The 13,800-nt window shown below is 31.1% G+C and overlaps 1 long non-coding RNA gene across 1 annotated transcript; it reads right to left on the reverse strand.

Moving 5' to 3' along the window:
* Nucleotides 1–484: 484 nt before the first annotated feature.
* Nucleotides 485–8,445, reverse strand: LOC139502798 (uncharacterized). Its single transcript, XR_011658942.1, has 3 exons — nt 8,373–8,445; nt 1,925–2,054; nt 485–605 (listed from the first exon to the last, which is right to left on the reverse strand). It is a non-coding gene; the product is annotated as an uncharacterized lncRNA (long non-coding RNA).
* Nucleotides 8,446–13,800: the final 5,355 nt, after the last annotated feature.

The raw sequence follows: 13,800 nt of genomic DNA on the forward strand, positions 1-13,800 counted from the left end.
GTTGTCTGCAAATTTTTTTGTTCGTAAATTGGTTGGCTGTGACTAAGGTTGTTAATTTGCTCATTTGAATTGATTCATATTTTTCTCATTGGACTTCTAGAGCCTACTTGACTGTATTCAAATTTCGCCTTGTCGACAGCCGTATAAGTGAGTAAATCCACTTCATTTTGGCTTTCGTGGATAATTTATTCATTGGCAATCATACCACATCTCTTTATTTTCATATATGATATATATGTTTAACATCATAAAATGAAAACAACAATATTTAAAGTTGTTTGTTCTTTGTCTTTGTGTTTTCGGTTTGTAATCATTGCTCACATTGACTTCTCGTCCTCAAATGTTTCCAATCGTTTCTTTAATATTATTTATATTTCTATAATAATATTGTATACTAAGAATAATGAACGAAAGAAACTCAAATTACTGTGATTTATTTTTATCATTAATCTTTCATTTTCTTTAACATGTTCATGATGTTAAATGTATCTTTAATATATGCACAATTAAAAAAAAACTGCGATCAGCCCCTTGGTCTTCCTCTACAAATTACTGGTTTCCCGTCCACAAACCACAGCGCCTTGCATCCTCCACAATATGATGGACTGAAAGTAAACAAAGATACATTTATTTTTCATATAAAAGAAATTCTGAATTCACATTTATTTTTCAATTTGATGCACAACTTGTAAAGCTATCACGTGATACTGTGTCAAAACCTTTTTCATTGCCTATATAACTGTCTTTTATATTCAAGAATTAAATTCGGCTTTTTGTAATTCTTTTCGGTTGTAAGTATGTTGACGGAAGCTAATTTTTGATAAAATGTATAAGCGCTTTATACCAAAATGTTCCTACATCTATAACTTTTACAACCCTACAAAACATTAATATGCGAGTAATGCGACTACGATTTTCAGAATTTATTTTTTGTTTTCGTTTTTCTATAAGTTGAGAATTTCACATCAAGATCGTGCTGGCATGAATGTTGTATGGCATAGGAAAATACGATTCAAATTGAAATGTCCTTAGATTATTTTCAGCTGATAAAATTTAAAAGTATCGATTTTTATGAAAACTACACACATTTTTAATGTAATTGTTATTGATCAAATATCAGTTTTGTGTAAAAACAATATCAACTTTTCCTTAATTTTCATTGTCACAACTTTTTGAAAATTTTGGTGCTCAGTGCTCTTCAGCTTTGTACTTGTTTTGGCTCTCAAACTTTTTTTCATCTGAATGGCGCTGCTTGTTATTCTTTTTTAGACGAAACGCACGTCTGTCGTATCAAGTTTTAAAGCTGGTGCATTTTGTAAGTAATGATTCGTGTTTTTCTCTTTTCTATATTTTCTCCCATTTATTTTTATTATTGTTCTGTCATGAAATGTTTTCATCCTAATGTTATTTTATACGTTGTCATTAAAGTGGACGGTTTGGCATGCCACAAAACCAGGTTAAAACAACAATTTTTTTCTTAAAATGTCCTATACCAAGTCAGGAAAATGGCCATTGTTATATTATAGTACGTTTCTGTGTGTATTACATTTTAATGTTGTGTTTCTGTTGTGTCGTAGTTCTCTTATATTTTATGCGTTTCCTTCAGTTTTAGTTTGTAACAAGGATTTGTTTTTTCTTAATCGATTTAGGAATTTCGAACAGCGGAATACCACTGTTGGCCTTATCAATACCATATCTTTGCATTTAATTAAAAATGTTAGGATGATTCATCGATTGGCTCATTTTTACATGAACTTTGCATTTTATAGGGTCATAGAATATGATTTTGAAATATATGTTGATTGTTGTCAGCCAATGAAACGTACAGTTCTTATGAAAAGTACACTTAATGTAATTTTTATAAAATACATTTTATTTTGTTTCAAATATAAAAACATTGATCAATTATTCAAAAGCTACAAACCAGCATTTTGCCTTTGGATATCTACGGCACGATGAAACATCGCATGGGTTAGTTTTACATAGAGTGACAATCTCACCAGGTGCACATTTTGTTGATGGTGGGCACTGGAATGTTGTTGAACACTTACATTCTAAGAAAAGAAATTTAAATGAAAACGATCTTATCTTTGGTAACACTTTAACTATAAGGTCGACGTCATATGTATGCTTCCGATGTCAAATGTAACACCGAGAGTTCTGTGTCTTCTAGTCCGACTCTGAATGTAATAAAATGCCCAGTCCTTCCGGAATTAAAAATGTGTGTCTCCCTTAGTTTTATACAGATAATTAGAGAACTACACGCTGATGGTCATCCAAGCAAAACCATTGACACACAATTGTTGCTTCAGAATTATACTTAGTTCAGTCTAATGATGTGATTTTAAAAATATAAGCTTCGTGTAAGATTGTTGCAAATGAGAGTTCAAATAAAGCGGATTTAGAAAGTAACAATGATTATGGCCTTCAAAAATGATTAAAAAAAACAATACAGTATAATTGGTTTTTAAACGCCCACACATCTAAATAAAAAAAACACCCTGATTTATGACAAAACATTTCATGGAAAACAGACAGCTATTGAACTACAAGAAAATAAATAGTTTGGATAGGTAAACATGTGTGTAAGCGCATTACCCTTCCCTAAACTATCGTTGTGTCGTTACAGTTAATGAAACAAGCTTTTAGTATTCACATGACGATAACTAGTTATTATTGTTGTACTCCTATTACCAAAAAAAATCATAGCTTTATAACCGATGGTGGTAAAATGTTGCATACAATTTTGACTTGTGAACTATTATAATAAAAAATCGAAAAACATTATTGAATTTCAATCTCATTTATTTCCTAAAATATCTTTTTTTTAAAGAAAATGTACGGATTCACACGATTGCAGTTTGAATGAAATAATTAAGTTATTCCATTCGAACATGTCGTTTGAAAGCGACGCGATATAAATACCAAATGCACATTCAAACTCAAAAGTCGGAAATAATCTGACATCGCCGTGAAAATGATCAAATGGCAAACAAAAGTACATAAAACTCAAAATAGAAGAGAAGACGCAAAACGTAATAAAAAACTTCAAAAAATAGTTAGAATAAATGTTAACATATATATTTCGATGTGAAACTTAGACGTTGGAGATAATCCCTGTTATGTAGAAATCACTGAAAGATTATTTTTAAATGTATTACTTACATTGACAGTGGTTTTAATTGAAGAAAAACAAGATAGAAAAAAGATTAACAATAATTTAAATTACATACCACATTTGCTTGTTACATCCCTACCGGTTGGTGTATACCATAACCGAGTACAACCGCCGCAGTAATTTGACCTTAAAATAGACGTACATTACTGTATTTAAAATTAACGGTGTATTCAAGACCCCGTCCTCAACTAGCATATGGTTTTAATTCAAACAATTTGGATCGATCTAAATAAAACCACTTAGCGATCATATTATCTTTAATCCTAAAGCTCTCTATCGGTATAATCTGAGCCACTGCTTTAACACTACAATTAAAAATGCAATCGATCTGACCTAATTACCCGTAGAACTGCAAACATTGTGCATAAATAATTAATCAAATGAATGTGTTGGTACGCTGATACACACACTTCAAAAAATGGATGGAGTTACTGATTTTTGTCAATCACAAGTTCACATTTTGATACTGGTGCTCTTGTAGTTTTCATTAATTTTGAAAAAATAACTATTCCAAGGAGTTTACAACATAAAGATATTCTGCAGTTTACGAAAAGAAAAAAACTTCCAGAAAATTACAGAAGAAAAGATTTAAGACACACACATTTATGTATGAATCTTTTTTTTTTTTGTGCGGCGAAGATATTTTTTTCCGTTTTTCTTTACTTGCATGTTCGTTTTAATAGAACAATATTGGTTAAACAAAGAACCAGATGTTATGGGTTTTTCGCTATACATGAGCATACATTATTCTCGATTAAATCGTACTAGTTTAAACCGATCCTTATAGTTATGCAACTGACCTCGAACAAGACGCTTAGTTAACGAGTTTAAATGGTCCGGAAGAACACACGGCTGAAAATTATTTTTATTTTCCGTCTGGTCGTAAATTTTTTTCAATGGTCACATTTTTGTATTTTAGCCCTTTAAAGGGGTACTCTTCAATTAACGGTTTTGGGTAGTCACTTAAAAATAAAAAAAATAAATATTTTATTAAATTTCTCGCTATTTTTGTAAATATTTTCGAGGCACATATCACCAAGTAACATCGGAATGATGAAGACATAAATATAATACCATCCCCGAGTAAAACCTTTTAACTTAAAGTTGGTTGTTTTTCAGATGGAAATTTAACGCGTTTTCTGTGAAAACGAGTAAACATATAATTCAAAAGTAGTATTTGACATTTGAGAGGAGAAAATATATTAATGCGATACTGCATCCAAATTTTGTTGGGCAAATTCCAATTCCAAAGAATTTTGTCAAAACTTAAATATAAAAACATCGTTTGTACCTTTTTAATTACGGAAATTTCCTATCCGTCAATCAGCTCCACCCTTTATATTTTACATAACAATGAATTTGATAGTTTCGATGTGATTATGTTCATTTTCTAGGATAAATTAAAAAAAAATTGAGAGATTTGAATATATAAAGTAATTCTTTCGTGTATTTTTTGTAAATAAGTTATACTTTAGTTAATAAAATTTTGACATTTAGCATCCTTCGGATAAGATGTTTTTCCAGATAATGAGTTGTTGATGTTGTGTATAAAAATACATTGTGTATCAATGTTCAACCCCAGAGCAAGCGGTCGGGAAAAGCGTACTTTTGATGTTTTGCAGATAATTGGTGTGTGACAAGGCGATGCTACAACTAACTTCTCTTACTATTCTGCTTTCCTTGGGCGAAAAAGTTGTGAATCATCAGTGATGTTATAAGACTTACACCAGAAAGCAAAACTGTTGTGTCTTTAAATTAGAAGCAATAGAAAGCCAAATATGTGATCAAACTAATCCACATGTATCCTCACAACTTGACACTTTTTTTCAATCTCGCGCTCAGTTTCCTCCTTGCAATTAGGATATTTTTTTGTGTAAATGCTTTTAAACCTTAAAAAATGACAGAAAGTTACACAAAACTGAGTCATCTGAACTTGTTTGACAGTCTTTTGAGGTGTGCAAATATTGGTAATCAATTATCCATGCATGGCATGGTAAAAAATAATCGCCAGTACAGATCTATTTTCAAATGCCGTCTTACTTTCAGCATGCATTATAAGTACTTATTGAAGTCAACACCTGTGCAATCAGGTAAAACAGTTAATGAAAAATTAGAATTTGAACCTGCTGTTAATTCATTGATAAAGATTGTTAATGATTCAATTCATTGGTAAATATTTTCAGTGATAATCTGTTCTTTCTCATGTAGCACATCCTCGACATATACCGATCACTTTTAGCAAAGATTGTATCTGACTTCCAAGCTCCAGAACAAACTAACTATATATAATGACACCTTACAATTCAGACACAGCAGGGCCAAGGGATATCAAATATAGAGTTTAGCTCCTAACTCAATATGGGGGATGCCATATCTGCTGCAGGGAAATTGAGGTATGTGTAAAGACTTTAAGAATTACTCCAAGTAGTGTCTAAAGATATCAAAGATGCATTAGAAGAAGAACAATACCTTCATTCTGACGCCAGCGCTCTTATGAGTTATGTAAGAGTTATATCCACGGTGGGTGTTTCTATTGAAAGTATCCCCGTATCGCTACGGAAGTTCATTTGTTAGTTAATTGATGAAAAATCACGCAAAGGCTCTTCTGAACCGTATATTATCGCTAAAGATAACACAAATTCGTAAATGTATGTCTATTACAAAATAAATCGTTTCTGTAGCAACATTCGCCCGATTACATACGGGATTGGTCGTGCAGTTAAATAATGAATATGGGAATATAAGTTACGAAAATTGATAAAAACTTTGTACTCACATATCTTTTGTGTTTCCTTTGCAGAGGTGAGACTTTACCTGACAAGCATTGCCATGCACTGGTTTGACCGGATCAAGACATTATTTACGCTCTAGATGGCATTGTTTCAAAACACTTTAAGGGATATTTGATACAAAAGATGCCGACAACACAGTCACCAATAAACTCATCATAGATACCAGGACTAAATTTTGTATATACGCCAGACGCGAGTTTCGTCTACAAACGACTCATCAGTGACGCTTGAATCCTAAAAAGTTGAAAAGGCCAAATAAAATACGAAGTTGAAAAGCATTAAAGACCAAAATTCCTAAAAGTTTTTCCAAAAACATCTTAGGTAATCTATGCCTGAGGTAGAAAAGCCTTAGTTTTTCTAAAATTCTTAATTTTGTTAATCTGAAAATATAACCATATCAATGATAATTCATGTCAGGACAAAAGGTGCTGACTACTGGGCTATTGTAAGGAACGTTTCATTCCATGGCAGTAGCAGACTTTAAGGTTTTTCGGTGCATTGAAGCCTTACTGTTGATCTTTGATTGTTGTCTGCTCTATGGTCGGGTTGTTGTCTCTTTGGTGCATTCCCCATTTCCATTCTCAATTTTATTATCAATCCACAATGGATTCCAAAATGCGTCAAATGAAAGTGAAGAGAGGTCAAGATAACACTATTCAATTGACTGACAGTGCATCACCGTTGACGTCATTTTCATTATACCAAAGGTAAGAGAGGTCTTGTTCGTGTTCCGAATTCTTTCAAAAAAAAACACCATAAGAAAACTAACAATATTAACTTTGTACCTGCAAAGGTTAATTTTTGTGCTCAAAAGCTGTGTTTGTTTTGAACAAATTAAACTCTTTCCTGCGCCGAACTCGTTCGTGACAAAAATGGGAAATATGTTGTAATGCTAATACGCGTTATGAAGCCGCATATGATGACGAAGATTTTAATTCATGTCCCTATTTAATGAAGACTAGAACTATTGTATGTCGCTTCTAAAGGAACATTTATATAAGGGTCATGACTGATTTTGAATTACAACATAAGCTAATTGGTTTTACATTTTAGTTTTTGCATCATCTTCCTAAATAAATGATGAGTCTACATTTTTCACCAGGACAATCCCATTAAGACACTAAACTGGATCTGTGTTACACTCAACCAAACGCGAAATCAATGCAAGTCACAATTATGATTTTTTTTAAACCTCTCATTCGCCTCGTTTGACTATGGCATTTTTTGTGTTTTAACTGATATTTCTATACTTTGCAAATACACATTATGTATATATCTATAACTAGATACTAATTTTCACAAAATACACAACCTTTTATATGCAATATTATAAACACTGTTTAAGTGCCTGAATTTTGTTTTTTTTACAAAGATAGAAAAATATTGAAATAATTTGATAAACTTGTGTTTTATAGTTTAGAAACTAGTTCTGTAAAATACTGTAGTGAAAAAGTATGAGCAGTATACAAATTTACGGATGTGAAAAGGTCAAGGCCACCTGTTCTTGTGCTATGTCATAAATGTGGAAAACAAACAGAATGTTCAAGATCAACGCCATTTTGTAATGACAAATTCTCATATAAATAGTCCAATGTGTCGTTTTAACATCTTTTGTAACATATGCTTATGATTGAGCCGTTTTTTTAGCATATTATAGAATAAATATCAGAAAATTTCTCTTTTTTGTCCTTGTCGTTGAAATTTTTTTATTTTCAGATCTGTCCAGTCACCTCAATTTCACAAAAATGTGACCACTCTGAATTTTTATGAGCAAACTTTTCTTATTGTATAAAAAAGAAGATGTGGTATGATTGCCAATGAGACAACTATCCACAAAAGACCAAAACATTAACAATTACAGGTCACCGTACGCGTTTTCCTCTTTTCATCGATATATAATTTAGGTATGTGTTCATCCGGAATTTTTCATTAATTTTTTTAAAAATAAAATCTGGTTGCAGTACTATTATGTTCACATTTAAGTTAGATCGGTTGGCTTTAATTCGACTCAAACTATGTTGATGTTTTAGTTTAGACCGATTGAATTTCGATTAAAAGCGATTTGAAGTGAACCGATCTAGTTTAAATCGATCTAAATGATCTAAATATCATAGTTTGACTATGGTCTAAGTGATTATAATTCTACATGTTCACCCAATACCTGTATCAAGTTCGTTTCTGTGATGTCGAGTTCACCTCAAATAATGTCGTTATCATATATGGATCTCAAATAAAGAAAACAAACACAAACATACAGAAAAATCACTTTATATTATGATTAAAGCATCTACAACACTTTATAAGATGTATTCGTCTAAAGCAATCACGGTCTGAAATTGTTTGATCTGATTAAATTATCATTCTCTTAAATTTCTACTTTTTTAGAATATCAGTAATAATACCTGCATTTAGCACCTTTGCACGTCCGTCCCCGGCATGGATCATCAAGGCAATTAAACTTTATGATTCCTCCTGGGCATCTTCTGCAGCCTTGCAACAAATCAAAATATGAATTGTGTATGCAAGACGATCAATTAAGTAGTAAATTATGAAAAAGTAACAAACAAATAAATATCATAAATATAAAAAATCAACTATATTTTGCGAAAATCTGAATTTGTCTTTTAAATTTAAACGCTTTTTCTTAATGCTGGCTATGCCCAAAATATAATTCAAGATCTCACTCTAAAATATTTTAACAGGTTTTGAAGCGATTCTATTTTTATCTTTTCTCAAAATCTTTTTTTTATTGTTTTGATGTCGAAGCTTGCAAAATATCGCTCTTATTATAATTCAAATACTCTAATGACCTCACTTAAAAGACTCGCTGCTATCAGTTTCTACAACATAACAAGTACATGTAGTTGGCGGTTTCATAAAATTCAGTATTCATCATATCATCGAAACTTTGGTTCCAATCAGTCGTTACCGGATATCGGTAGTAGAAAATGCACTAGCTGTTCCACCGATGACAAATGATAATTTCCAAATGTCGTAGATACAATTCCTTTCTCTTTCCTCGAATGATACCTAAATAATTCGACTTTTTACTAGGTTTGTACAAACATGAGCTACACAGCAGGTGCCATAAGTGGAGTCGGACCTGCTTACCGTTCAGGATCTCCTAAAATCACCAAAAGTTTTTCGTGCATTTCATGTTGCTCATTTCTTTGTTTTCAATGTTATTTTCCAATTTGTGTAAGATTCACACGGTTAAAAAAAATAAAAAAAAATTAAAAAAGATTAAAAAAAAAAACCGCAAAAGTACAAGGCAACATCATAAAAAAATGAACAAAAGTTGAAGACATTTCATTAACAATATATACATACAAAACATGCAAACGAACGGACGCCCAAAAAATGGGCTGATGTCCGAACTATGATGTTTGGAATGGAAATGAAATCTTTAAAATACTGATGGAAAATCATCTACAGGTTTTTAGCTACTTTTATGTTGTTTTTTCATTCAGTCAACTGAAGTATGATCCCTGTTAACTGATGATTTCTTCAAATACTTATTCTTTGAGAATGTATTCTGCTGACGTTTCATTCTCCTTGATATCTTGTTCGGTCGCGCTAATAACAATATGACCGGATCGACAGACATAAAGTCGAAGGACAAAATGAATTAAACTATTAACTTATGCCTTACTATGTATGTTTTATGTCAGAAAAAAATATACATGTTATACCTTATATCTAGTTTTATTCATCAAATATTTTTGTATGGAATTTTACTTTTGCATGTTTTACTTTCTTTTCTTTAAACATTTTTATCAATAAAAACACGACTACCCGAAATACTAAATAAAATTTCAACGGCTTCCCTATATACCAAAAACAACAACTGAAAAAAACTACACGATAAACCATGCATACATAAAACAAAACTTATTACGGCTACTCTACATACCAAAACCTGAACTAATAACGGCCACGCTATATACCAAATTAATGACTGATAAAATTTACGTTAAATAAAAAATGATAACTGATGAGGGCTATCCTACATACAAAAACAACAACTAATAACGTTTACCATACATAACGAAAACATTAACTGATACTGGCTACACTGCATACAAAAACAACAACGGATAACAGCTACTATGCATACCAAAACAATAACTGATAACGTATACCCTTTATATCAAAACAATAACTGATAACGTGTACCCTTTATATCAAAACAACAACTGATGACGCCTACTTTGCATACCAAGCCAACAATTGATAACGGCTAATCAACAATACAATACATCATAACAGCTAATTAATATACAAAACAGTACATCATGACGCAATTGCGGTAACAGTATTAAATTTTCATAGAAATAAGTAGACACTTTACACGAATTAATGTTTAACCACATTGTTTTTTTTGTGTATCTATCACAATAAAATATCTGATAATAAACTTACCTTCTGTTACAACAAAAAATAGAAAAAATGAAAAAAATAATACATATTTTAACATCTTTAAACACGTCTAACTTCACTACCGAATTCTGATCAAACAATATTTCTGGCAACATATGTTGAGTTTAAAGCAATACTGATGGCATATTTATTGCCTCAAACTATAAAGTATTAATATTTTCTCACAAAAAAACTTATTACTCGATATAAATGAGAAATAAAAAATGCCAATTTACCAGATTAAAAATTCTCCAAATGATTTTTACTTTTGTTATGCCAATTGGAAATACCCTATAGATATGTTTAACCAGTGACATGTCAAAGCATGATTGGTTTATGTTCTTTTTAAACATCTTGACATACTAACTAGTAATATATTATTGTGTTAATGGCTAACCCAATTCTTTTAACACTGATATTTTATTACTCCATGTTTTGTATAATTCCACTGCATCATACAGTTAAACGAATTGTTTGTTGTTTCCATCTAAGAGGTGAAAAAGATCTAAAATAGAAATATCCTTTATATGATCTAACTACAGTAACAGTTACAATCAGTTTTAATCTCTCTTTTAAACATTTAGAACAATATGTCATTTAACTGTTTTGAACCGACATATAACTTGACGAATCAGTTCTAGGTTTAGGCTGTCAAAGCGATTTTCTACAGCAGAACAGTTCTAGATTACTTTAACGTGATTTAGAACAGGGGACAGTTGATATCAATATATTTAGCTTATTTTACTCGTTAATTTTATGCTCTTTTGACTTTGAATTCACCTTAGAATATCCTTGAATATCTTCACCCAGTTTTTAAAAATAGATCGATGAGAAGGGATTACCACTGATAACAGCATATTTTAAAGTCAATAAAAAACATCAGCAAATCAAGCACTCTCATATCTGTGCATTGTGTCCCATTGATTTATTTAGTAGTTTTCATGCTTTGTATCGATTTGACGAGTTAATAATGTTTCTAATTTTCTCTCATGCTCTGTTGGTACACCTCTCGGGTTAATAAAAGAGTTGGGCGCACGCAAACATCATGAACATGTTTATCATGATCCTTCGTTTTCTATATAAATGTGCCTATAATGCAGTGTCTTTTATTGCTGAATATCTTACTTGCTTTTCGTTAATTGGATTACATTAAATAAAAAATCTCGTTTGGAAAGCTTTTCATTTTTCATGTCTGGGCCTTTTGATAGTTTGTTATTGATTGTGCTCATTGTTTGTGATCTATAGTAATTGTGGTTTCTTCCATCTATTTCATTCGGTCTCTATGCGTTCATTATTTATCATAGCACATCTTTTTATGTTCATATAAATGTTTTATTCGTCTGTAATTACTGATTACACAGAATACAAAATGACATGATTGTATGAAATTTAAAGACAATTCACCGACCATTTACAATTGATTACGTATACTCATGTAAAATTGAGAATGGAAATGGGGAATGTGTCAAAGAGACAACAACTCGACCATAGAACAGACAGCAGCAGAAAGTCACCAACAGGTCTTGAATGTACCTGCTGTGTATGTATATAATATATGTAACATATAAACTTCAGAATCATCAAGTTAGGAAGAAAGTGTTTTTCACATTTTTTTTACACAATACAATTCAAATTAATTAAAAGATTGTCAGTGAGTAAATCTGGATAACAAACTTTACAATCTAAACTACTGTGGATTCAATATTATTCGTTTGATACTATTTTTTTGTGGATTTTATGGGTACAGGTAAACCACGAATTTAGATGATCAACGAGTATCTTTTCTATAGGCTTGTATGCAAACTTAGACAAAACCCCGAAATTAGATAACCACTAACATGTAGGTTTTTCTTAATCCACGAAAATTGGTACCAATGAAAATAAATGAATCCACAATATATCTTTTTCTGTTTGGACCACGTAGTAAACTAATTCCCTAATCTTAAAATCTTTCCTCAGACATTTCATAGTTAAGAATATCTAAACATATACGTCTTATAGTATCTTAAACGAATGTAGTTAACCTCGTACACATACTAATATCTAATTACATGCAGACATATAATTTGTGCATCTCACTCAGAAAACTAGCAAACAATAACAAAAAGGTTATTGTCGGGTAACTCGTGTTGCATGATTACCAACAGATGTGGCTAGGCAATCAAGGTGTTGATATCAGCAAAGTTTAGCCTCTTCGAAGTCGTGCTATCGTTTGTTTGTTTGGTGTTATTTTTTCTTCTTCTTGTACATCTTTGATTTCTAGACAAGTCGGTTGTAAGTGGTTGTTTAAGGTAGCACAATACAAAGATTTTTTATCCCCAATCAGACATCTTTAAACTGACGTAATTCCACTCATCCTTCTTTAAATTTTATAAATGAGGTACCAAATTAAAAGAAAGAAGAAAGATTAATCTTTCAAATTGTGATAATTTCATTATAACATAATTATTGCATAATCAATTGTTATATAATTAGTTGCTATATTGTGATGTCCACACTTGATGAATTTAGCGTCTTTGTTTTTAATAGCATCCCAAAATATTTTATAGATTCCTGTACAACACAGCTTGACCTCAAAAACTCTGTGTCTCAGATTTCCAAAAAAAATCAATAGAACAAATTTTATACCCAATTGAATTTACTGATCTCTTATTTATTGATGTTGCAAACTTCATTGGAGATTTATGAGAGAACGAAATACAATAGGAAAAATCTAAGACACAGTTATGGAGGTCAAACTGTGTTGTGCAAGAATCTATAAAGTATTTTGGGATTCGATGAATAACAAAGAAGCTAAATTCATTCAAGTATGGACATCACAATATAGCAACTAATTACATAAAAATTTATTATGTAATAATTATGTCATAATGAAATTATCACAATTTATAAGATTAATCATTCTTCTTTCTTTTGGTACCTCATTAATAAAATTAATGAAGGATGAGTGGAATTACATCAGTTTAAAGATGTCTGATTGGGGATGAAAAATCTTTGTATTGTGCTACCTTAAGACAGAAAATATTTTCAATAATTTCTGTTATCTTTTTATGTAGCATACCATCACGAGTCAACAGAAAACAAAACTAAAAAGAAAAAATCAAGTATACCGACCTCCAAGGAAAATTTTAAACGAAAAGTCCCTTCAATATATCAAAATCAAACGTTCAAACATATAAAATGGATGTAAAACAATGGTCCTTACTAAGCACAGGAATTTCCCGTTATAGAAAATGGTGATTTTAAACTTTTTTTGTAACTAGGTAAACCTATCACTTGTATAACAGAAGCAACATCAACAAACAAACACAAACACTTAGAATCATTTATGGCATCAAGCTTATTCCCGTCATTTTGTTTTTTTCTAACGTACGAAATGGGGAAAAGTTAAGTAATTTAAACATTTACAAA

Source organism: Mytilus edulis, chromosome 14 (genome assembly GCF_963676685.1).
Source record: "Mytilus edulis chromosome 14, xbMytEdul2.2, whole genome shotgun sequence".
Classification (NCBI taxonomy): Eukaryota; Metazoa; Mollusca; class Bivalvia; order Mytilida; family Mytilidae; genus Mytilus; species Mytilus edulis.